Here is a 23,990-nt window from a genome sequence, read left to right on the forward strand (position 1 = left end):
TTTGCAGCCCTCTACACACAGGATTTAAAACCCCCACTTGTTTTACACTTTCCTTCACAACTATCTCCCAGCCATAAAATATACAAGGATGCATCGATTGCTCTGGTGATCAAATACCTCTCCCTTCAAAAATATACCTACCCAGAAATGTAAGCATCCTAATTAAAAATATGCTTGAGAGTTGAATTGCAAATGAATCAATTCCTTCCCCCCCAAAAAAAAAGGAAAAATAAAAAACCCCCATCAAGCAAGACCAGGATGGGCTGGTTAATAATTGATATTTACATTTCTCCCATGTCTGATCAAAGGATTTGATTGCATGACAAATGAGGAAATTACTGTAAAATGTGGTACATCCATTAAGAACACAGATGCAGCAGATAGCACGCGGGAGCTGGGCGATGGGGTTTGTGCCACGAGGCGCTGCAGAAGCAGCTCAGCAGCCAGACCCTGTCCCAGAGGGGACACCACCACGGGGAGTATGGGACCGGGGTGCTGGGGCTGGGCCTGGGGCTCTCATGGGGGTGAGAGAGGAAGTCAGAACCCCAAAGCAGCGCAGTGGGGCCCTATGGGCTCCTATGGACCCCTATAGATTCCTGTGGTCCCCTGTGGTCGGGTAGGAGTCTTCGCAGCTTCCTATCATGGAATCATTGAGGTTGGAAAGGATCATCAAGTCAAGCTACCCTGTCCCTTCACCAAACCATGTCCCCTAGTGCCATGTCCCAGGGACCCCAAGGGTCACTGTGAGCTCCTGTGGGCCACTACAGACCCCATGGGTCTCTATGGGCTCCTGTGGGCCCCTATAGGTCACTGTGACCCCTACATGCCCCTGGGGACTCCTACAGGTCTGTATGGACCCCTACGGGCTCCTACAGGTCACTACGAGGTCCTATGGACCCCTACACATTTGTGAGGCCTCCTCTGGATGCCTACAGATCCCTTAGAGCTTCTACAGACCTCTATGGAGCTCTATGGGACCCTATGGGCTCCTACGGTTTACTATGAGCTCCTATGGACCCACATGAATCCCTATGGGACATTATGAGCTCCCATGGGCTCCTATGGACTCACAATTTGTTTCCAAGGCCAGAGCAATGGCCATGACCTTCCTGTTGCAGAGAAAAATAGGCAAAATCCAGGAGCAGTGCCCTGCACCCTGAGGCTGTGCACCGGAGCATGTGAAAGCAAAACATTTCGCTGCCGGATTTCCCCAGAACAGCAAAATCTGCGCCGACGGCTGACATTTGGGCAGTATTAGGAGGTGCACGAGGGGATTGGGGAAAGTTCACGGAGCAGCAGATGCAGGAGCAGGCATTTACCCTCCAAGCGAAGGTGCCCGGCTGCTTCGCCAGTGAGACGGCTTTGGGTCCCAGGCTTCGGAAATGAAAAATGCTAAAAATGTTTCCCCTCTTCTCCTCTTTATTTATTTATTCATTTATTTATTTTTCCCTGCGACCTGGGGCTTCAGAATGGAAACCGACACAGTGGTGGGGTCACTGCTGTCCCCTGGGAGCTGCTGGGGGTGGGAAGCAGCGATGGGGAAATGGGGGAAACGTACTGGGTTTGGGAACTGTATTAAATGTGAAAATGTAGCGAGTGTGGGAACACACTGAGTATCAGGAATGGATTACACATGAGAATGTATTGAATATATACAATATGGAGTATCAGGAATGGATTACATGTGAGAATGCAGTGAATATATGAAACATTGAGTATGGCTAACACTGAATATTGGTAATATGTTATGGCAAACATTCCAAATATGGGAAATATATTGAATACAATGAACTCAACGTGGGGAAAAGGTGGAATTCACTGAGAAATCCCCTGACTGAGGGAACTGCGGTGCTTATTACTAACGTTAGCAACGTGTTGAACTTGAGAAACACATTAAACGTCAATTGCTGCACAGGGCAAGGACCCAAAGGGGACCCCCCGGCACCTGCGGGGAGCCCCCACGCGACACAAAATGGCGGGCCGGCCCCACCCGGAAGCCCCGCCCCCCCCCGCGCGCCTCGCGGGCCCCTCCGCCACGTGCTGGGGCGCGCGGGCGGGCCCTTTAAGGCGCGGGCCCCGCCCTGGCGGTGACGTCACCCGCCCCTTCGCGGCCCCCCCCCCCGCCCCGCTCCCGCCCCGCGGTGACGTCAGGCGGCGGCGGCTCGGGGCATGACGTCATCAGCCGGGCGAGCGGCCGGCGGCGGGCGGCAGCAGGCGCCGCAGTGTCCCCGCGGCCCGGCCCCAGCGCAGCCCCGGCCGAGGGCGGAGGAGGAGGAGGAGGAAGGGGAGGAAGGGGGGGGACCCTTCCCAGCCCCTCCGCCGGCCGGCATGGGAGCGGGCGGCCGCGCCGCCAGGTAGGGCGGGGGGCGCCGTGTAACGGGGTGGGGGCGCCGTGTAACGGGGTGGGGGCTCAGGGTAATATGGGAGGGGGCTCAGGGTAATGGGGGTGGGGGCTTACGGTAATGGGGGGGGGGGGTCGGTGTAATGTGGGGAGTCGGGGAAATGGGGTGGGGGCGCCGTGTAATGGGGTGGGGGGCTCAGGGTAACGGGGGGGGGGGGGCGCCGCGTAATAGGGTGGGGGGCTCGGGGTAATAGGGTGGGGGCGCCGTGTGATGGGGTGGGGGCTCGGTGTGATGGGGAGGGGGCTCGGAGGGTGGGGACACCCCCCCCCCCCGTGTAACGGGGCTAAGTTGGATTGGAGGGGGGGGGGTCCGCGTTGTAGAGGGGGAATGGGTTGTGGGGGGGGGCAGCGGGGAGCCGGGGGTGGGGTGTTATGGGGCGGGGGGGTGCGCACCGGGATGGGGGCGCGATGTAGTGGGGAGGGGGGGGGCACGGCGGAGCCCGAGGCGGGGGGGGGGCAGCCGGGCTGGCCCCGGGGGCTGCAGCGCCGTGGGGTGGGGCCCGGGGCTGTGCCCGTCCCTTGTACGCTGCTGGTCCCCGGGATGTGCCCGGTGCCCCCGGTACCGGCACCCGCCGTGCACCGCCGGGGACGTTCCCGTGGCGGCAGCGGGGCAGCATCGCGGGGGGCTGCGGGGCTGCGAGGGGCGGCGGAGCCTCCCCCGTGCCGCCGGCGGGGCGATGCCGCAGCTCGGGGACACGGCTGCAGCCCCCCGGGAAGGGGCTCGGCCCCGCTGCCCCCGCCTGTGCGGTGCCTGGTGACGGTGACAGCGGCGGGGAAGGGGCTGGGATCACCCCAAAGCTACCCGAGACCCCATAGTACCTGACCCCATGCTACCCGACCCCAGAGCTATCCAAGACCCCACGCTACCCGACCCCAAAGCTACCCGAGCCCCCGTGCTGGGGAGAGGCTCCCGGAGCCGTCCCTTCCCATGCAGCTCCGTGATTTATTTATTTTCATTTTTATTTCTCATTTTTTTATCCTCCGTTTTCCCCTATCTGCCTGTTCTGCCAACTGCGATCGCTCCGGGCGGCGGGGAGCTCGTACGCTGTGCTTCGGGGCCGTTTTTCATCCACCCTTTTGGCTTTCCGCTGAAAAAAATCCCAAGCCCTGGGGCGGGCAGAGCCGCCCCGCAGCCTGGCGATGCAGCACCCACGGGAGCAGCGCCCGTTCGTGGCACGGGTGGGGTGTCCCCGAGCCCGAAGCCGTCCCACGGCTGGGGGTGACCCCACAAAAATACAAGTGGCGCTGAGCGGTGTGCGTGCTGCACGGGGAGGATCCCGTCTCGGTCCCTCTCGCGGCGTGCTGGGGGAAGCAAATGGTGTGAATATGGGATAAGGGGGGAGAAAAGGAGCCGTGGTTACGAGGTGACACCCGAGGGACGGGGCTGGCGGCGTGGCAGTGGGTGCTGGAGGGGTTCCAGCGCTGGGGGGGACCCCAGCCCTGCGGGTGTTTGCCCTTTCCAAGTCCTATTCGCAAAAGCGTGCGGTGAGATTCGGGGGAAAAAGCGTTTTTTTTTTTTTTTTTTTCTTTTTATCCCCAGCCCTTCCACCCAGCTAGAGGGAGGCAGAGCCCGTCCCCGTAAAGAAACCCGTGGGGATGACGGGGTGCACAGCATCCCTGTCCCCTCCCAGCACTGAAACTTCCCCGGGATCTGCAGGGCTGTGCTCCCGTGGCTGCCTCCCGCGGCTGCGAGCGCTGCCGTGCCGCTCAGCTCCACGCGGGGGGATGCGCGCGTCCCCGGCAGCACGATCCTAAAGGTTGATTTTTTTTTCCCCTATAAAGCGTGGTTTGTGCCTTGCGGGGGCTGCGCTGATTCTGGGCTGGGGGAGCCGGAGCCGTAACCTGGACGTGGTCCTGGGGTGTTGGGGTACCCCCGGGATGCTCGGATGCCCGTGGCACCGGGTAGCAGGATGACTGCAAGAGCTCTTGATGGGAAAAGTTGCGTTTTGGTGCCGAGCACGGAGCCATTTGGGTTCGTGGGGTGTGTGCCCGCGCAGGGACCATTCTGCGCTCGCTGGCTGAGAACCACCCCCCCCTTCCCGCGAACCCGGAGACTGGTAGCCGTTAATTGTTCCCTGCCAGATTGACTTCGAAATTAACGAGTTTGCTGGCGCTTTCTCCTCCTTCCTGTGCGTGGTGGGGGCCCATATCTCAAACGGGGGGGAAAAGCCATAAATACTCGGAGTAATGCCAGAGAAGCGTCCAGCTGAAGCGCTGCCGCGGGGCGATGCGGGAGCGCAGGGCGGTGATGGGGGCTCCGTTGGGGGCAGGAGGTCCCCGCGTCCTCCTGTGCTCTTCTGGTGTCAGCATCGCTACCAGGACCTGGTCCCTGTGCCCCCCGGTCCCTGTCCTCATGACGTGGTGCCCACCTGATGGGGAGGGACGTCCTCTTGTGGGGTCGCATCCGTCGCACCTCGAGGTTTTGCTCTGCTGGGGGGCAGAACCGTCAGCCTTTCCTCCAAGGAGCGGCCTGAGCGAGGCGTGCCCTGAGGAGAAGAGGAAAATGGGCCTTTGCTCCCTTCCCACGAGGGTGAGCTCCTGGCAGGCCCTTGGTGCTGTTGCCGCTTTGGGGTCGGGGTTGGAAGGAGGGTGAGGGGACAGCTGAGGATCGTGCAGGCGGTTTGTGGGGAAACTGAGGCTGGGGGAAGGGTTTGTGGGTGTGCGTAGTGCTGACTCCTGCACGCCCCGTTCCCATCCTGCTTCGGCCACATTCAGAGACCTCAAAGCAGCCCCAGGCGGGCCAGCCCCAAAACCCAGCTCTGGGGCTGCCAAAAGCTACAAAGCGCCAGAGAGAGGCAATCAAGAGCCCGGTGTTCCTAATTAGGCAGGCAGCAACGAAGAAAGCCTCGATGACCGCCGTGCGGGCTGCTGAACCCAGCGGCGATGCTCAGCTGGGCTGGGACCGCCTGCGGCAGTGCACCCCGGGTTCGACGGCCCTAAAACACCGCACAGAGCTCAGCCAAAGCCCCTGCAGCTCCCTGCCCTGCTGCGGGGTAAATGGAGGTAGCGGGCACGCGCTGAGCCCTCCGTCCCCTTTTCCACGTGGCGCCCGAGGTCGCGTGGGTGGCGGTGTTGCGTGTGGCCCGCCGCTGGGTCTGGGTTTCGTTTGGACCCTCTCCATTCCCAACCAAACTAGTTTTTCTCTTGCACCACAGATTACAAAATTGCAAGTGTAGGGTACCGAGATAAAGGCAGGTCTGCCCCAAGTCGGTGCTGGCGGAGCGGGTTTATGGTAAGGAGGGAGGTGGTTGGGTTGCGTTAGGGGTGCTGCGAAGGACTTTAATCCACAGCTGCTGAACTTCGAGCTCTAAATTCTTCTTATGTGAGTTGATAAGAACATGCTTATTATTCCTGCCTCCATCCCAAAAAAGGAAAATCTGTAAGTGACTTAACTCAAATATCCTTGCCTCGACAGAGTGGAAAAATGTGCCCAACTTTCTGCTTCAGATAAATCCTTTCTCCGGCCCTCTCCCTCCAGCCGAGGAGCTCTCCTCTTGCTGCCACCACCGCGGGGATCGGTACCGGGGGTTTGGGTGCCCCGGGCCGGTCGCACCCACTGGTGCCAGATGAAAAAACCAGCCAGGGCTGGTAGGAAGCGAAGCTCCTGGCTACAACAGGATTATTTTTTAAGAATCGTTGGTGATTTAAAATTGCGAGCCCCGAAGTAGTAAAACTCAGGGCAGCGTCCTTCCTGCAACGTTTATTACACAATAAGCTGGAGCAATTTGAGGGCTCTCTTCGTTAGGCTCTCTCTGCTCTTGTCCTCTCTGATTGTTTGCTTTATAACTCGACTGTTGGTTTTTTGTTTTTTTCTTTTGACACCGCAGCCTAGCAAACTGGAACTTGTCTCTTCTACCTCCCTCCACCTCGTAAACCCTCTGGACTTCTGGGTCTGCTCCAACATAATTCTCTTGGACTTTTTGTTTCCTAGCATGGCTATCGCTGGCCGAGCTCGGTAGTTTATCGAACTCGGCGTTCGTGGTGCAGTAGCTGCCCGCTGGGTCGGTTGCTGCTCGTCTAAATGAGCTCCTGCAGAGTTTTTTGCAGAGGCTGTGCCCAGCCAGTGTAGCCCCAGCACCCGAAAAAGTCACGCTGCCCTCGTGATGTGCCACGGTAAGCAGTTTTCCTTCAGCTCCCTTTATCCTGGAAGCCTCCTGGCTCCGATCTCCCAAGGAGCTGCCGGGCACGGCGTGGCCCCAGGGGCAGAGGGAAGCGGAGAGGCGAGGAAGAGGATGGTGACGGGTGTCCCCCGGGATTCCCAGGCACAAGCAGGGCGCACATGTGAGTTCAAGGAGAGGGGACACGGGCTTTGTGCAGCCCCCGGTGTTTTAGAGGAGGTGTGCATCTTCCGACGCACGTACAGATGCTCTTGTCTCCGGAGATCGAGGGGTGGTGACAGCAGCCTGTGGGACATGCTGGAGTTTCTCCCTGCCCCTGAGTCTTGCCCCCATCAGGGACTCCGCTCCTGGAGGAATGAGGCTTCGTCGTGTCCCGGTCCTGGGCTGTTCGGGATTCACATGGGTTTCTGCCCCTTGGATTTAGGGAGATGGGCTGCACGTGGCTCCTGGCACAGCAATGTGGGGTCTTGGAGCCCTGCTGCTTGGGCATTGCAAGCTTCCATCGCCCCAGCCCAGGGGGAGATGAGATTTTAGCAGTGCCCTCTTCCATGCACCGTTACAGCTTGGGCTGTTGCAACCTGAATGTCATCATGCAAATAAGGCCTCTAATAACCTCCATGTTCCCGCTCCGTTCCCTGACAACACTTGCACAATTAAGAGCTGGTCTAGATTAGAAAGCAGATCTTGGTTTGCCTAAACAGGTTTAGAAACCTATCAAATTAAACTGGGCCAGGCGACCGATACAACGTGAACACCGAGATGGGTTTAGCAGCTGCCTAAATCAGATTAGGTCGGGGCTGTGGCCGGGCAGGGCCGCTTTGGGTTAAGAACCCTGTGGCAGTTTCTGCTCGGCTCCCGCTCCTTCAGGGGTGTCAGGGCTGTTTTGCAAAGCAACAGCTGAATCACTTGTTTACAGCCTCGTTTTTTGGGTTATTGCTGTGTGTGGTGCTGGTTTGCATCAGGCCGGAGGGGCGCAGTTGGGCCGTGGCCTCGCAGGCCCCCAGGCTGCCCCGATCCGAGTGGGGATGTCAGCGGAGGAGGAAACCCAGAGGCTGGGTGACCTCCATCCCAAAAAAGGCCCTAATGGGGCCATGCAGGAGGGCACAGGACTCCTATCGAGGCTGGTTCGGCTGCAGTGGGGCCATGGCTGCTTTGCACAAAGGCTCCCAAGAGGAGGCACGAAGCCTTTTTCCTGGGAGGTGATGTGTTTTGGTATTTTTTACAGTTGAAATATGCTGGATCCTAAACCCACAAGTGCCCTGACTTTACATACCGCTGCTTTCCGGTCTCTTTTTTTTCCCTTTTAGCTGCTGTCCGTGGGCAGTAAACCCGCGATGCGAGGCAGTTACACGGGGCTCCCACATGCTGCGGGTGCAGGAGGCACAAGGCTGGAGGCGCAGCGCTGCCGCCGCCGGCTCCCGCGGTTGCGCTCGCTGCAGCCACCGAGCCGGGACTGCAGGGAGCTGGCAGGAGAGGGAGGGAATAATGTGCTGCTGTGTGCCCGACTTCTCAAAACGCGATAATCCCGTCTCAGGAAAAGAGCAGCCTCGTCTAAAATTCGGCTCGTCGTCCCTTTGTGGTGCTTGAGCCGCGTCTGACCGTCCCTCCCTTTGGAGATGATGCTGAATTGTTTGCTCCTTCGTGGCGTCCCTGTGTCCAAATTGGTGCTGCTAACCCACGGCTGCTCTGAACAGGAAAGGTTCCGTTCTCAAAAGTCCTGATTTATCATTCCCTGGAGCTCGTGCTTCCCTCCATTTTGCTTTTGTGAAGAGAGCAGAGATGAGTAGACCGGCTACCTGCTCGCAGCGCTGCAAATGCATGCGTGTGCGCGCATCCGTGCAAAACCCGCAGGAACTGTGCTTTTTTTTCCCTGATTAATCTTCAGCCCTGATGACATCAAGCGTTTCCCGTGAAACGTAGATGGGTGCTGCTCCTGGCTCGCTCCCACTGAGGCTTTCCTCCCCCTGCTCTCCTTTGTTCCCTGCCTGCGGTGCCTCCCCCTCGGCAGGGCAGCGGGAAGCGGAGCCGCGCGTCCCAGTGCCGAGTTCCCGTTTCGGCCCCGACCTGCGCAGCTCAGGATGTGGAGAAGGGAAAGAAAGGTGCTGGGCAGAGCCGCTTCCTGCTGCGGGTAAGCAGGTGGGGGACACGGTGGCCTTTGTCCCCAGCAGGAGGGGACGCCCGGGTCAGAGGGGTGGCTCTGGGCGGGCCGGTGGCCGCGGGAGGTTTTTCCAGGGGTGGTGATGGGGAGGCTTTGGTGTGGAAGCACGTGGGAGGCGGTTCCCAGCATCAAACTGGATGGGCTGTGGTTTCCACCGACAAACTGTCGTCCCCTGGGATGGCTCCTGGCCCCTCCGGGCGGCTCGTTGGTGCTCCAGCCTCGGAGAAGGGGAAGACAGGGACCGAACGCCGCGGCCCAGCACCGAGACCCGCGTGCAGGATGGTGCCGGCACCGGCTGCCCCCCAGGAGCGGCACGGCTGAGCCGAGCACCCCGTGCAGGAAAGGCAGGACCCACAGGAATGACACGATGGGCTGGGCACCGTGGTGGCCATGGCACGGGGTCTGTCCCATGCCCAGCTCACGAAGCAGCCGCTGTTTGTGTCCCCTGGTCCCCAGCCTGGTGCTGCCACCGACCCGGCCCCGCGGCAGCCGGACTGGACCCATCCCATGGTGTGCACAAACCTCCCGGTGGCTCCTTCCCTCCGAGTCGCCATTTTATTTTTTCTTAAACGTTTATGTATAACCATACACTAACCTATAAAAATTAGTTTAGGATGGCTGCCAAGAAAATCTCTGCAGTGCCTTGTGGGTAGCTCCCTGTGAATTACCATAAAAGCTGTAGTGCTGAGGCTGCTGTGGCAGTTGTGAGGATGCCAGTCATAATGCTCTGTATTTAAAATTCAGATGAATGTGTAATGCATTCGTGTCTGGATTGCAGCAGCTCGTAGCGTTTCTGGCATCCGTGCCCTGCGCGCCGCTGCATCCTCTCTCGCTTTTTAATGCCTTCTCGCGCTCCTCCAGTGTTTTGCCTGATCGCGGAGTGCAACAGGTAGCAGAACGTGGGCTGGGCGCTCCGGGAGGGAGAGTGGTTTCTGATAGCTTCCTCCCAGGAGAGAGGAACCTCCTGCTTCCATTGAGCCAGCAGCAATATTGCACCGAAGGGAGCAGCCGCCCCGTAACCCTTCCCCTCCGCATCCTGTGGCGCGCGCCGGAGCCCGAGCGACATCCTGCTTCCGAGGGCGCTTTGGTTTCGTGGTGTGCCGAGCGCGGCTCTCGGGACCCAAACGTGCTCGAGGAAACGACCACGGGGGTCGTCTCGGTGTGAGAAATGCACACTTGGAAATGCAAAGTGTCTCTATCCAGTGCCACTGCTGCTCCTCCGGAGCAGAAACCAAGGCTCTGAAACAGCCTCGGCCGAGGAGCTGGTGTGGGTACTGGCAGAAGGCACCGCTGCTCTCCTGCTTGGCATGATGGATCATTTCATTTAAATTTTACTGAAATATAATATTCATCACAGTGTCAGTGGCCCACCTTCATTATAGCTTACTGATAAACATCTCTAATCGGAGAGTGATCTCTCCGCCCTGCCAGAAGCCGCCTGGGGATAATGAATACGGTTTTTGGAGCAGGGAGAAGGTGTCTCGGGGCTGTGTTCCTGCTCTCCCCACCCCGTCTCTGTGCCGAGAATTATTCGCCTGGCTGATAAATAAGGCAAAGAGCAAACGTGTTTTTCCCAGGGCCGTTTGTGGTATCGGTGTGCGGCTGTGACATGGTGGCAGCCTGGACGTAACCCGGTTTCCCCGTGGGTACCTGACAGCGTTTTCCACCCAGGAGTTTCCGAAGGGTCTCAAACACAACCGTTTTCTTTCCTACTTCGTGCTCGCCGGGGGTTTAGGGCATGGCACGAGTGGGGTTTAGCCCCAGCCGGGCTGCCTCCTCCTGCAAGGGTTTGGTGCTGGTGCAGCCTCCGCCTCCCCCAGGTCCCCTTGACAGCGGCATCGCCCGGGCTCCGCGGTGCCGGCAGCAGGGACACGGCTCCCATGTGCTGCACCACAGAGGGCTCGGAGCAGCCATTTCCCCTTCCCCCTGCGGAGCCCAGAGCCAACGAGGGAGAGTGAAGGAGCTGGACCCGGCGCCGTGCGGTGCTTCAACCATCCCAAGCCTCTGCGTGCTGCCTGGCGGAGCAGGCTGGCGTGGGGAGAGGCCGGGGCTGTGCCGGGGGCTCTCCTCCTCCCAGTGCATCCTACAAAATGCTGCTCGTGTTGCTCCTCTCGACTGATTTTATGCCGAGGAAGGGCTGCTGTGTGACGGAGGGCTCTGCCGCCTCCATCCAGCACGGCCGGGTGATGGCGCGCCCCGGCTCGGCTGCTGGCTTTGGCCGCCTGCTGCAAAGCGAAGGTGACGTCCGCGGTGCCCAGGATGGAATTTTTTTTGTCTGTGCAGCAGTGGGAGATGGCAGCCGGCGGTCCTGCACGCACTGGCACATCTACTGCCCCCCTCCAGGGAAAGCTGTTGGCTGTTCGGCCTCTGAGCCCCCCTTGGGAAGGAGCCCAGTGGCTCTGGGGATCAGCTCCGGATTGTCTCTGCCTTCCTGACCTTCAGCATCAGAGCCCTGCGAGTCCTCAGCAGCCCTTGGTACAAGCGTGACCCCTTGGGCTGCTTTTCTGCAAAAAGGGCTTTCCTCTCCCTGCACCTCCGCTTCCTCCTCTGCGTTTGACCCAGAACAAGCTGAATTTTGCTCTGGTTTGGGATTTCCTGTCACCTCTGCTCCTCTCTGGCTTCCATGTCCTCAAACGTGCAGCACGCTTCTGTCCCGCCGCAAAACTTGTCCGCAGGAGGAAAATTGCCCGGAATTTGGAATCGCCGGAGCTCTGGGCTGCGTTTGGACTGCTGCGAGCCCTGACCCTGCTCGAGGACCTGTGCCCAAAGCCCCTCCGAGGACAGCCAAGCAGCGGAAGAGTTCCCTGCTGCCTCCTTCCTCCCCAGGCTTGCTGCGAGGGCTGGTCGTGTCATGCTGATAAGATGATTGATTTTTCCAGGAGCTCGCTGCCCTCGGAGGCTGCGGATGAAGACGAAGCCACCGCCGTGCTCCCCGGCAGGACGGAGCAGAGCTGTGTGCACTGGGTGAGCGGCAGCGGGGTCTGAGGACAAGCCACCCTTGCTGCCCGTGGGACGTTGTCCTGCTTCCTCAGGGAGGAAGAGGAGGAAGCTCTGACTGCTGGGCAGCCCCTCATGAATTTGCTGCCAGCCCCCAAAGGCGAGCCCGGCGATGCTGTTTGGGTTTCAAGAGCTGCCTGCGTGCCGGAGCTCTCAGCATCTTCTCCCGAGCTGCAGGCAGGGCTACGGCTCCGTCCCTTTGTCCCTCCCTCGCTTTGCAAAAGCAGCTTGAAGCTCCGTGGGGTGAGCAGCTGTCCCTTCGCATCCCCTCCTGGTGGGGACAGGGACAGGGTGCAGCCGAGGCCGTGGGTGCCCGTGGCACCTCCTGGAGGCTGCAGCACCCCTCCGGCACCTCGCCGTGTGCTGGCCTAACCAGGAGTGAGCCGCTGGGAAAAGCGGGGAGGCGGAGGGGGGAACTGAAGTCTTTCTTAGAAGTAAGAGAGGAAGGAGCGTGGAATATTAAACAGCCCTGGCAATTCGGACTTCTCTTCCCGGCCGCCCTGCAGGGCGCCGTGCGGGATGCGGGGGCTCAGGCGGCTGCCGTGGGTGGGTTTGGGACGGGGTGAGGAGGAGCAAGGCAAGGCAGCAGCTGCACTTTTCAGCCCCCGAGGTGCGTTTGTGGCTGGCTTATCCTTTGTTCTTGGCTTACCCTTGACTTTTCCCAGTGTCTCTGAGTGCGTTGCCTCCCGTCCCCATCCTCAGTTTCTCATCCCCCCATCCTGATTCATGCAGAACAGCCTCGAGGCAGCTTGGTGCTTGTCCTGGAGAGAGAGCCCTGCTCTCCTCTGAGCCCTCCAAACCTTCGAGTGGTGAGCACCTCGAGGTGACGCGGTGGCAGGTTTCGCTAGGAAATAGCAGCCAAGTTTGTGACGCCAGGCTCCGCGTTTCACGTCAGGCCCCGAGGAAGCTCAGCAGTGCTCTTTAATCTTCAGAATAAAAACAAAGCAACGCTCTCAACTTGGGTTTTTCATTGGGAGTTGCTTTATTTGAAAAAACACTTCTTTCTGGTTAGCCTTTTGGAGAAAAAAAAATTAATATCCTGAAATTCTGCGTATTTAGACGATTGCTGGGCTTTGGCTTTAAGTTGCAGGATGGCCGTTGTGCTTCTCAGTGCTCCTCCCTTGAGGCAGCGCTGGAAGTGGTGGCATCAAATGGAGTCCTGTCTGTCTGCCCGTCCCTCTGTCTGCTCTTGGGAGTCCTATCTGTCTGTCCATCTCTCTGTCTGCTCTCGGGAAGGCTCTGGGGCGGGGGACGATGAGTATTTTGGGACAGGACTGCGAAATCCCAGGGTAGGCTCCTGCATTGCTGTGCTTCGGGCATTGCACAGAGGTACGTGGGGGCAGAGGGATCGGGACGAGAGTCCTTTAAGGTGACCCCAGTGGTGATGGGGAGAGTCTGGCTTGCTCGGGTCTTGGTGTGTGTGCGGGTCTCGGTGTGGGAAGGCTTCAGGGGCACCCGCAGCTTCCTCCTTGCTGCGAGCGGCCCCGTGCCAAAGCAGGAGCGAGGGCTCGGGCGTGGCTGCAGGGAAAACCCAGACTCGGACCAAGAGCTCAGCGTCCCTGTGGCATCCTGAGCGCAGGCTGCTGGAGGGCTGGGAGGCGCTGCAGCCGACCTCGGCTGTTAAACCCCCTCGGTTGCGTGTGAGCAGAGATGCTTTTAAGGCCGGCGTCAGCCTTGCGACGTTCGGGGAGGCTCCGGAGCTGAGATAAGGCTGGGGCTGACGCACGGAGGCCGGCAGCAGCGCGTCGTCTCCCCAGCCTCCTGCAATTCAGCGCCTGACGCTGTCGGGGCGGTGTCTGCAGGGAGCCTGCGGGGGGCTTGGGGCTCAGGCCCGGGGCCAGCCGGACACCAAACCCTTTTGCTTTCATAGCTGGCATAGCTGGCCCTTGTGCCGCGGGGTGTCCTGTTCCGCCTCGCCTCCAGCATCGGCCGGGCTGTAACTCTGTGTTCCCGGCCGCAAATTCACCCGGGCAGGGAGATCTCGGGTTCCCTCCCGAGGGCTGGAGGGGTGCCCGGGAGCTGCGGGGCTCGCTGCCACCCCTCGGTGCGACCGGTGCCCGCCTCGGCGGGGAATGCAGCCCTGGCGCTGCCCGGGGTCTCTGCAGCCCGCTCCGGCTGTGCTGACGCAGCTTTTGGGTTCCTCCGCTTTGTAGGATGCTTGCAGTGCTCCCCGCAGGAGGAACCCTCCGGACATCCCTGGTCTGAGCCCAGCTGAGGTTGTGGCAAAGGGAACGGGCTCTGCGGTGCCTCTGGATCCACTCGGGTCCTGCCCTGGGTACCCGTGTGGCTGGTGTCCCCAGCAGCCCTGGGGAGATCCCTTCGCCTTGGTCCCTTGGTGCTCTTATAGCATTTGTGGAGGAAGCGCGGAGCAGTGTTCCTGGGGGCCATGGGGCATTGGGAACCGGTGTCTGTCTTTGTAGGGCCAGCAGGAGCCACTTGGGGCTTTGCTGGCAGGCCCCGAGCAAGCTTTGTCCCGCAACCAAACCCTCTGGGATGCAGACCTCCCTTTCTCTGGGGAGGGATTTGCAGCACATCTTCCACCCTGGTGTGGGGCAGCTGGTGACACGGCTCCTTCTTGGCTGTTGGGATGGGTTTGCCGTCGTGCTCACTGACTGGTTATTCTTTTGGGATGCAAGGCTTTGCCCAAGCATTACGGATGTGTTTTTTTGTTCGTTTGTTTGCCCTGGGTGGGTGCAGAAGCAAAGCATTGCCCCCTGCTCCCCACAGGGCTTACAGAGGGCTGGGGGGACTCAGGGGGACACAGTGGTCCCAGCTGGGGTGGCGGAAGGGATTTGGGGCCAAGGAGAGCAAAAAGGGACTCGTTTGCAGCCACATGTGGATGCCTGCGCTGTACTGCTGGTGTTTAACATCCCGCCGTGCTCTGCTGAGACCTCAGGGACTGGGAGCACTGGGCTTGCAGCTGGGGGAGGCGCGGGCCGATGGCCCCCCTGTCCCCTGCGGTCCTCTCTGCGCCGAGCAGGGGCGGCTCTCAGAGAGCCCCTCCTGACCTTTCCAGCTCCCTGCCCTCAGCTGCCGCCGGGTGACACGGTGACATTTCACGTCCCAAACGTCTGAGCGATTCCATAAAGAATGCCGGCATAAACGCAGCGCGTTGGCTTTTGTGCCCGACAAATCGGATTTGTTAACCCCGAGCCTCAGCTTCGGGCTCGCGGGGCCCCTCCGCGCCTGCTGGGACGGGGTGGGAAGGGACAGGGACCGCCGTGGGGATGGGGGCAGGAGCAGGGAGCGCTGCTCCCGGCAGCACGGGGTGGTTGCTGCGTTTCCAGCAGCGTGTTTCTGGAGGGATGGGGCTGTGCACGGCACACCTGAGCTGCAAATGGTGTCACCCAGGCGGTTGCTTTTACCCACCTCCATCGACCCGGCGATGCCACCGCCGGCCGATCCGCCCCAGCACGCTGCTGGGCAAAGCAGGAGCGATGCCAAAGCTCCCGGCCTCGTGCTGGGGGAGAGCAGCACCGGGCTAAGTGTGCACAGCCCCAGGCACGAGCCCGTCGTGTTTGCACAGAGCACACCAGCCCCATTTGCTTGGGGGGGATGCAAGCAGCATCGCGTGCTGCTGCCCGCCGTGCCTGCTGCTGTAGAGCACGCCACCTATAGCGTTATTTATAGTGCGTGCATGGCAGGTAGGAGACGTGCCCCCAGCTCCTTCCTCTCCTCCCCAGGGAGTGGGAGGAAGCATGTGTGCAGCGGGAGGTGATTTCCTCTGCTGGCGTGCTGCTGGAGGGCTCTGTTTGGGCTTAATGCTGCTTAACCCTGGTCTGGGCACTGGCACGAAGGGTCTCTGGGGGATTGCCAAGTTGCTTCCCCCCCTTTTCTTTCCCTAAATTAAGTAAAAAAGGTAGAAAGCAAACAAAAAGGCTCTCTGTGAAGCAGGCTCCTGAGCATGCGTGGGGAGAGCCCGTTCCTGGCTTCCTGAGGTCTCCGTAAGGGCCGTGCAGGTTGAGCGCGGGGAGCTCCCGTGGCAATGCTGCGCTCTCCGGTGCGGCTCCTATGGGAAACGTTCGCTGCGATAGCAACAAATGGAGATGATCTTTTAAATAGATAAATAAATAAAAGTCATCTGTAGGGCTTACAGCATGGGGACACCAAAGCTTCCTTGTGTGATTTCTGCTGGGCTCGTCTGACTTGAGAAACTCCTTCCCCTGAGCCCCCAGGATGGCTTTTGGCAGCAGAGCTGCGCAGGAGATGTCCCTTAGGTCCTAGGCTTGATTTCCTCACCAAGCCCTGGGGGAGATCACCACCACTGTCCTCACATCGGCACCCAGCTGAAAGCCCCGGCAGCGTTTCTCCGGAGGACTGATGAACCCTGGTTTTTGGCCGCGTGACTCCTCGTGCACCAGCCGCTGCTCTGGGCTTTGCCCAAACTTCCAGAGCAGCGACGGTGGGGGAGGGCAAAACACGAAAATCCCAAATCTTCCTTGCTGCCGATCTCAGAGAGCTCCTGCAGGGCTTGGGGATGTGGCAAACCGCTGGCTTTGATCTCCAAAGGGGTTTAGAGGGCTCAGAGAGGTGCCCGGTATCTCCCATGGCCATGCTTCTTCAGGAGACCTCTGTTGGAGAAATGCCTTCCAAGCCCACTTGGTTCCTGATGTGCACGGTGCAGTTTTTTCTGTCCTAACATCACCCAGAAGATCCTCACCACCACGAACATCAGGGACATGCTGCGAAGTTTGAGGCCAGCGCTGGATTTGGGGCCAATACCCCATCCCTCCCTGGGCTTGAAGCAGGGCTAAGCTCGGCTGCGAGAAGAAATCCAACGTGAAAGGGGGGAAAAAAACCTTTTTTCAGGTTTTCTGGGTCTGAAACGTGAGCAGGATCCTCGGAGACAGCTTTGCGCCAGCGTGGAGAAAAGGGCTGAAACCTGCCTGATCTGCCCAGGCCCCGGGTGTGCGGCACGTCCTCCTGGCTCCATCGCCTTGATTTAAGGATCTGATGCATCCCGCCGCTCCAAAATAAATAGCTAGTTATTTTGGGCCGGGGAGGCAAACAAATCAACAGGCCAGTGATTTCTTCAATCATCCTGCATGCTGCACAGGGGAAAAATTAATAAAGTACCTGCCATCCTCAGAAGCTGTTTGTTAAAGCCAGCGATAATGATGGGCAGAATTGAGCTCCTGTTTATGACGGCTTTGCTCACGCTCCTGCGCTCCCGCTCCCTCTCCGAGGCATCGCCCTTCCCGACTTAGTGGTGGGAAAGGTCGGGGTCTGAGCCTCTCCAGCGCCGGGAGGGGCTGCACGGGGCTCTCCAACCTCTCTGGGGACCCCCTTGTGCTCCAAGAGCTGCGTCCTTTTAGGTGGCTTGGGATCCACAAAAAAAATCTGGATTTTCTGGAGTCGCTGTCCTGTGTTTAGTGCTCGTTTCTTGGTGCGTTTGGGACTTTTGAGGCTTTCCAGAGCCTTGCAGGAATGTTCCTGGCACAGGCACGTTGAAGCTGCCCTGTGTGGTGGTGGCTGCTGGAGGAAGGATGCTGGGGAGCACGATCCGTCCCTGCAGACCATGTCGGCGCTGGTTTTCCAGCATGCTCTTGAATTTTCTCATCTGTGAAATGGGCACGTACAGAGCTATGCCTTGTGAGGAGCTTGGGACTAAACTCGTTTTGAGCCCGTGAGGTTTTCACAGGACTCCAGCCAGCCTGCAGAGACCAAAGCTCGGCTGCTCTTACCCCGCTCAGAGAAGCAGCCGGCCCTACCTGGAGCCTCAGGGCTATCGGCTGCTCTGCCTTTGCCCTCCAAAGGCTAACCCAGAAATGTTTGGAGTAAAACACCGCAGCACAAGAGCATGTAACATTTCTCGATTGTGGTGTTCATGGTGCTGCAAGGCTCAGGGAGCATCCTCAGCTCTGGGTCTCGTTGCTGCAGAGCACCCGGTGCTGTGTGTCCCCTCCCCAGCCCCTGAATTCGATGGCCTCCAAAATACTCCTGGGGCCTTGCAGCAGGGACCTCTTGCAGCTTGCACCAGTTTTGGGCTTGCCACGGATGGGTCTCCCCGCAAACTTTCCTCTTTGCCAACTTATTCCAGGAATATTTCATGCTGAAGGTGTGAACGGTGCAGGATCTGGTGCCGAGAGGGACGGAGGGTTTGGCCAGCCAGGGCTGTTTGTGTGCTGGTGTGGGTCATGCATCGCCTCGGTGGGAGATGAGCCATGCAAACAGCAGGTTAAACAGCCAGGGGCACAGCGACCAGCCCCAAATATGCCAGTGTGGAGACCAGAGGGAAAGCAGAGAGCAGATATCCCCCCACCTGGGTGGACGGAGGTCTCTCGAGAGCTGACTCGAAAAGAAAAACCTCTCCCCTACAGTTTGGGTGATGCCCCATCCTTAACCCCATCTGCAGGAGCCTGTTCAGCACCAGGGAGGCTGAAGGTGGTGTTTGCCGCTCCGTGTTTTGTTTTTTTTGGTGGTGAATATTCTCCTCCCCACCAAAATACCCCGCTCCGGGCTGCTTTCATGTTCAAAGCGTGGCTCCTCCTGCTAATGCACCTCCGCTGCGTGCCCGGCTCGTGGGTGGCTGCGAAGAGCAGATCTGCATTTAGCTCACTCTGGCGAGGCTTTGGGAGAACCAGGGGGAAAGTCCCTTTTAAGTTTACCGTTTCCAGAAGAGACACGAGCTCCACAACCGGTGCTAAGTGGGGAACACGGCTGTCAGGGGGCGCGAGCTGCCTTGGAGCTGAAGGAGGGGGTGGGCTCCGCAGCGGTGGCAGAAGCTCCCAGCCACTTACCAGAAGATTCACGGGTCCCGTTGTGGTGCCAATAAACACTGGAACCAAGAATTAATCTGCGTTCAGAGCACTTGAATTAAGTAGCGGGAGCTGTATTTTTAAGCTATTGGTGTTCAACTCTTGAGAGCCCTCTGATGGGAAGGGCGGCCAGAGGTGGCACTGCGGCGAGGCAGCGGCAGCCCCTTCCCAGCTGGGTTTTTTGGGGTCCAGGTTGCCTGCATCCACATCTCCATGCATCGTGCACCCCCGTTGCAAACAGAGCAATACATGGTATTTTTAGTGGGGGGAAAAAAAAAAAACTGGTCTCTGGTGATGGCAGATGAGCTAAAATCTCCGTGCTCTTGGAGGAGCAGAGAGAGCTGCTTCCTGCCGGATGCAACTCGGGCTCAATCCCGAGTCCTGTCCTCAGGCTCCAGATGTCCGTTTTCATCTCCAGGGTGCCAGGTTTGTGGCCGGCCGGTCCCAAGAGACCCTCTGTTGTCTTCGGGAGCCGGGAGGAACCGACCTCCCCGCTGGGGGGGTTCTTGGGGCTCCCAGCTTCTCCCCCCCAGCACGCAGGGACCTCGCCATGGACGCACTCGATGGCACCGTGTGGCAGCCACCACGAGCGGGTCGGGGCCTTCTCTGGCACCAAAAGGACAAATTAAATAAACATGCTCGATTGCTTAAACATTTGTTTTTTAAATTAGCGGCAGCTTTTTTATATTAAAGTATGTGGCTATGCTGCTGGGGAACACTTTAGCAAGTTTTTTTTTTTTTTTTTTTTTCTTCCTGGTGCTACTTCTCCAGAGCGAATCCTGATTTAAAAACCAAATGCAAAACGCAGGCCAAGTTTTAGGTTTGATCCCGTAAAAGATGTCGAGGGGAAAAAATTGCACTGCTCGGAGCTGTGGGGCCCTGTTCAGACGCGTGGTGGGGCCTTGAAGGCAGCGGCGTTTGCAAACCGTGCCTGCGAAGTGCTCGTAGCGCGTCTGCGGACGCGCGGTGTGGTCAGCAGATTGCAAAAACATCGAAGTCTCCTGCAAGGAGGCATTTGGAGATGCGGGGTAAGGGAATAATGCAGGGTTCGGCGTGCTCACAGGGACACGGAGCCTCAGCCAGGAGGTTTTGGGGACCGTCCCCTCCGCGGGCGGCATGCCGGCGGCGCCCACGCCGAGCTCTTCCCACTCCGTGTCTCTGCTTCTGTTTCGCCTCTTCGGTCTCTGTCCTTTGTAGATGGCAACAGACAGCCTGGCGTGAGCATTACAGCTTGGTCGGCATTATAGGATAAGGAGGTTTTAGATGCTGCTCTAATAGTAACCAAGATTGCTAAATAGCGTCTCTGGGAAGGCGAAATGCAGCCAGAGAGACGCTAATGCTTCAGATTGACCTTGCTCGGAGCGTGTGGGGGTTTTGCTGTTTCCGTCGGCTTGCGATCGGTTTCCTAAAATAACATCCATCCAAAAAGCACCGCCAGTAGCCGAGCGAGGATCCCTCTGCACGTACCTGTGCGAGTCCCGTCCCTGCTGGGCGTGGAGGCACTGCGGAATAAACCAGCATCATCCGATTTTAGAAAGAAGCAAAGAGAGACCCCAAACCCCGGGAGCGCTCCGTGTTGTGCCCCCGGCTTGCAGCAAAGCTCCCGGCAGCCGGCCCGGGGACCAGCCTGGATCGAGGGAGCCACGGGGGTCTCCAGGACAGCCCCCCCCCCTCCTCCCTTTCCCTTTGCAGGCATTTTAGAGCAGTCCCCGAACCCCAGCCCACACCCTTAAGCTTCAATAAGCCAGATTTTTAAGATGCTTCGCTTGCAGAAGGGTGCTGGCCCCGTGGCTGGGTGCGTGCAGGTGCATCCTGCACAGCTCCAGCATGGCCACGAGCACCCGTGCACAACCACGGGGCTTGGGGGGGACCCCGGCTCTGTGCCTTTCCTAAAGGCGACCGGCAGCAGTTCTGTTGTTGTTTTTTTTTTTGTTTGTTTTTTTACATATTAAAGGTTTAATAAATGGAATTAAATACTGTGGAACTTAAGGTAATTAAATGTGGAAGCAGAAAGAAAAAAAAAATGTAAAGCATCCTCTCCAGGAAGCTAATAGGCTCCATGCCTCCTTATCTTAATGATTTTCATAATTTAGCTGAATGCAGAGATAATGGATCTGATGAACCTTTATGGAGCTAACTTTAGATTTAATGGGCTTCTTGCTGGGGAGCGGGGTGGGGGCAGGTGCAATCAATGTGCTTAAGGAGGGAGATAAGAGCACGAGAAGCTGCAATAAAAACAGCCAAACGGGGTTTCCAAAGACTTGAAAGTTGCGCTGAGTGCTCCCTACTTCCCACCTGGAAATAACCTCGGAAATCATTTGCAGCGGCCACGTGATTTCCTCCAGCTCGGCCACGCCGCCGCTGCCAGCGGGTTTTGCCTTTGTGCACAACCTCTGACCCACCCCGCGACGAGGGAGCCGCAAAGCTGGGATCATCTGCGTTAATCTGGTCTCGTTGAGGCGGGATCAGTGGAAACCACCTCGCAGATTCACTGCATTATGGAGCAGATTGAGAGACTTAGAGAGCAAATTTAATAAATATCATTTTGATATTACTCGGTATAAGGGGGAAAAAAAAAATCCGCCGAGCAGCTGATGCTGGAGCACCCAGTGAAGGATGGTTAATGGGAACGTGTCGTGGTTGGGGAGCTGGGATGTGGGAAACGTTCGGTATTGACGTGGGGTGGGGGGACAGGAGGAAAGGACCTTCCTGGGGGTGGTCCGAGTGGGGTCACAGCAGTGTGTACAGGGCTGGATGTGCTTGGGGAAAGGGGAAATGAGGATGTTTGCTAAGGGAGGGAGGTAAACCGGCAACTTTGGTTCCTTTCTGGTGCAGCCATGAGCCTCCTGCTGCCCCTTTGCACCACCAGCTGCCCGGGGAGCTCCAGCAGGTGCGGGAGCAGGGCTGGGTGATGCCGAGGCTGTTCCTGGACCCAGGGATGCTTTGCTGTGTTGGCACAGCGGTGGCTGCAGAGCCGTGTCCTCCCTCACGCGCCCAGGGCCGAGCCAGCCCCCCTGTGCAGGCATTTTTGCAGCTATTTGAAACCTGCACCTAGGGTAAAATCTGGGTACAAGGACTCGGGGTCCCAAACCTTTGTGTCTCAGGGCTCCCTGTAGTTCCCGATGGAGTCTTTGAGCTGTGCTCTGACATGGCCGCAGCCTCTTGGGAGCTTTCCAGTGGGAAAGCAGAGCTGCCAAGGGCACGAACAGGAGGACGCGACGCCGGCAGGGGCAGCCCTGGTGGGCGCAGGCACGCGGGGTGCCCAAACGTGACCCAGGGAGCCAGGCTGGGAGCGGGCGCTGTGCCCCCGCTGGGACAAGGGCACGCGTGGAGCCCCGCGCACTAATGCCCGCTCCGTGCCAGACCCCGCTCGCAGATGGTGTCCTCCACGGAGCAGAAAGCTCCGATTACAGGCGAAGGGGAAGCGATGGCGCTGGGAAACCCCGACTCCCTCTGCTCCGATGGTGGTGAGCGGGATTTTGGCTACGATGGGGCGCGGGGACGGGTGCTGCTGCCCGCTGCGTCCCGTGGGCATCGTGCCCGGACCGTGCACCTTGCCGAAAGCCTCGGGCGAGGGCAGCGAGCCCGTCCCGCGCCTGCGCTGAGGACCGGCGGCAGAAGGTGCAGCGCTCGCAGGCAGCTGGAGGGGCTGCTTCAGCTGTGTCCCCAGCAGGACCCCCTGCCTGCTGGAAAAACACTTGGGTTAGGAGAAATGTGTGACCTCTTGCTAACCCCCTTCCCCTTCTCCTCTCGCTCTGCGAGACGTTAAAAAGAAGGGGAGAAAAAAAAAAGGAAAAAAAAAAAACCCTCACTGAGGCCAATCCAAAGAGGGCGAGAGCTGAAGACTGTATCATTAAAATGCTAAAAATGAGTGTGCTGAAAACAGACACAATTGGGTATTTAAAGCTCTGAATGAAAAGAGTGTGTGTTAGCCGGCTTGTGGAGAGCTGGTCTCCCAGAGCCCCTGGAAAATATGTGGTCAAGCCTGCACCATTAACTTTTTGTTTCTGGTTTGTGAAGTAGCTGTGAAATCCGCAGGGGGGGGCGCACAGCCCCTGTCCCTGCCAGGCTCGGGGGGGACGCCGGCACTCAGCTTCGCTGGTCGCTCGATGCTTGTGCGCACCCCGAGTCTTTTGCTGTCCCGCTGCAATCTTGGTCCCAAAACTCGGCACTCATCAGCCCGGGCACTCACGGGCCCTGCGTCCCCAAGTCATGGGGGACACCTCTGTCACCTCTATCACTAGTGCAGACCAGGTGCGATGTGCAATGAAGCTGGAGGAGCAAGGGTGGAGGTGCAGCCTGGAGAGGCTTGGGTGCGTTAGAGGCGCAGCTGCCTGAGCCCTGCCCCAAACCCGCACAAATTTGCTCCTGGGTGAATAATCATCGCCAAGGCACCGCGGGGCTCTTGCATCATTTGTTTGCAGCTCAAAAGCTGGGCAGCTTGGGCTGCTGGAGGTGAACCAGCTCAGGTGCCCGAGGTTTGCCAAGAGGTGCTGGGCTTTGCAGAGGGTTTCGTTGCCTCCTTTCCCTTCTGGGTGCAGACACCTGGACCTTTGCAGCCACCCTCGAGCGAGGGCTCGCTGCATCCCACCTCGTTCCTGGGTGGAGGCTGTTGCTGGTGCTGAGCTGCAGGTTGGTGCCGCGCGGGAGGGCGAAGGCACGTGGGGTTATTCCGGGCATGTGCACGTACGCAGGTTTCCCTCGTCTGCATATGCAGAGGGATCTGTGTGGGTGCGAAATGCCCCTAAAATGTCTTCTAGGGCAAGTACTAACTGCCAGGCTGGGCTTGGCTCCAGCACGCAGGAACAGATGAATCAGATACTTAATGGTAAAATCAAACCTCGCAAAGCGTTAAAAACAACCCAGCTCCACCAGGCTCCTCTCTGCCATCCAAGGGAGCCCCAGCGAGAGGGAACGAGAAGGGATTTTCAACCAAACTGGGATTTTTCGCCGCCCCCCCCCCCCCCCCCCCCCCCCCCCGCCATATCGCTTGGCTGCCAGCCTCTCCGAACGGGAAGTTTTACCCCGCCTCCCGCGGTCTCGGATGTCAGGTTGGCAAGAAAAATCCCATCTGTTTTCAATCTGGATCCTCACTTCCATCCACCGAGCGTTCCTCCTCCCCGCGCTCCCCCGCTCCCAGCCCCCAGTGCTGGCGTGCACGCCAGGCAGGCCTCGGTGACGCTTTTTTTTTTTTTTTTTTCCTTTTTTTTTTTTCTTCTAAAAATGTATGTGGCCTCCTTTGCCCCCCCTTCTCCCAGGCACATGCTCCAGTGCAGCCCTCTCCGCGCTGGGGCCTGCCAACAGCCTCTCTGTGCTCAGCCCTGCTACGGTTGCTGGCTCAGAGAATTCCCAAATGACCGAGGGTTTTTCAACTCCAAGCATTCAAAAAACTGCAAAGTATCTCTCTGTGTAAAAAAGAGAAGAAGAAAAAAAAATTGAAAGGGAGAGGAGGGAAGGGAAGGAATTTTGTTGTTGTGATTTTGTGTTTGGGGGTTTTGTTTGGTTCCAATGTCTTGGTATGATTTGGAAAAGAGCAAGTACAGAGTGTTTTGTTCCTG

At 58.7% G+C, this 23,990-nt stretch overlaps 1 protein-coding gene across 2 annotated transcripts in view; it reads left to right on the forward strand.

Moving 5' to 3' along the window:
• The first annotated feature begins 2,267 nt into the window (after nt 1-2,267).
• Nucleotides 2,268-23,990, forward strand: part of PTPRS (protein tyrosine phosphatase receptor type S) — a 156,682-nt gene continuing 134,959 nt past the window's right edge. For both annotated transcript variants that reach the window (XM_050715649.1, XM_035567748.2), the window contains exon 1: nt 2,268-2,354. The gene's annotated coding sequence lies outside the window, so the exon portion shown is untranslated. The remainder of the gene's footprint in view (nt 2,355-23,990) is intronic.

The sequence above is a fragment of the Cygnus atratus genome, chromosome 26 (genome assembly GCF_013377495.2).
Source record: "Cygnus atratus isolate AKBS03 ecotype Queensland, Australia chromosome 26, CAtr_DNAZoo_HiC_assembly, whole genome shotgun sequence".
In the NCBI taxonomy this organism is placed as follows: Eukaryota; Metazoa; Chordata; class Aves; order Anseriformes; family Anatidae; genus Cygnus; species Cygnus atratus.